The following is a 1611-nucleotide window of genomic DNA, read 5'->3' on the forward strand; positions in this document are numbered from 1 at the left end:
AAGGAAATAAAATCAATACTGGTAACATTAGAAGACAAATGTTTTTATTACCAAGAGTTACTGGTGTATAACTACTCAACTTAGAACAGTGTGACATTACAAGCTACAGATGTTACAGCTTCATTTTGAATAAATTAAACAATATTTATATCTCCGTTCTATTTCAGGATTGGGGAAAATGGTACTGATGGGGAAAGCAGAAAGGATAAAAAATAAAAACAAAGTGGAAAGAGAAAAGTACATGGTCATAGAAAAAATCCATATGTAACAAGTGACACTGGGGAGAGTGTTAATACAAACTAGGGAAGGGTTTGATAAAGCAGAAATAAATAACTGGTCTGATCTGTATGCATTTTTGTCAGTATGCTACAAATATTGAAACTCTTGGTAATGAAAATATTTCTCTTCTAATGCTCTTCTATATTGAAACATTACTTGTCTTCCTGGTGTGTGCGTGTGTGTGTGTGTGTGTGTGTTTTTATGTGTTTTGATACTTTATCCTTTAGTTAAGGACAATTATCATAGCTATTTAGGTGAGGATAGGAATAAAAGGACCAATTCTCTTTAGACTGAAGTGAACAATAACATTCAGGAGATGGTATAAAATCAGGATTTGTACCCAATGGACTACAGGCTTACAGCCAGACAGCCTAAAAATCACCACATGCTACTAAAATATAAATATAACAGACCCCACAGGTCTTATTTATGAATATTTATGTATGTATATGTGTATGTGTGTGTGTGTGTGTGTGTGTGTATTCATGCACAAACCCCACTGGTATTATTTGTGAGTATGTGTGAGTATGAATAATATATATATATACATATATATATAACATATAATGTATATCTATATAATATATACATACACATATTCACAAATATGTATATATACATATATAATGTATATATATACATATATAATGTGTATATATATATGTATTTTTTTCAATGACAATGATATAGAAACCATGAATTGGAAAGAGAGCAGGGGGTAGATATGGCAGGGTTTGTAGAAAGAAAAACGAAGGGAGAAATGTTTTGACTAAATTACAGTCTCAAAAATAAGCAAAATTTTTTAAATGAAAGGGAAATCACAGATTATTAAAATTAAACTTTTAGTTCTCTTTTTAAAAAATGACCCAACTCATGTTTTGGTTGCAATTCAGGACATATTCCTAAACTTCACATAGTTTCTACTGTCTCGTATATAAAATGCAGGGATGTAAGAAATGGCAGAACTAATACATACAACAATTCACATTAGAGGACCAGAGCAGAAAGAGCTCCACTGGAACTGGAACCGAACAGACTAACTCCCCTATTCTGCAGACAATGGACTAACTCCCCTGACCTGCAGACAATGGACTAACTCCCCTATCCTGCAGTCAATGGACTAACTCCCCTGTCCTGCAGACAATGGACTAACTCTCCTGTCCCGCAGACAATGGACTAACAACTCCCCTGTGTCCTGCAGACAATGAACTAACCCCCCTGTCCTGCAGACAATGGACTAACAACTCCCCCCTGCCCTGCAGACAATGGACTAACAACTTCCCTAGTCCTGCAGACAATGGACTAACCCCCCTGTCCTGCAGTCAATGGACT

General features: G+C 35.2%; 1 protein-coding gene across 1 annotated transcript in view; it reads right to left on the minus strand.

Annotated features, from left to right (window-relative positions):
• Adgrv1 (adhesion G protein-coupled receptor V1) overlaps positions 1-1611 on the minus strand; it is a 543344-nt gene that overhangs the window by 406980 nt on the left and 134753 nt on the right. The gene's annotated exons all lie outside the window — the stretch shown is intronic.

The sequence above is a fragment of the Grammomys surdaster genome, unplaced genomic scaffold (genome assembly GCF_004785775.1).
Source record: "Grammomys surdaster isolate TR1022 unplaced genomic scaffold, NIH_TR_1.0 126391, whole genome shotgun sequence".
NCBI lineage: Eukaryota > Metazoa > Chordata > Mammalia > Rodentia > Muridae > Grammomys > Grammomys surdaster.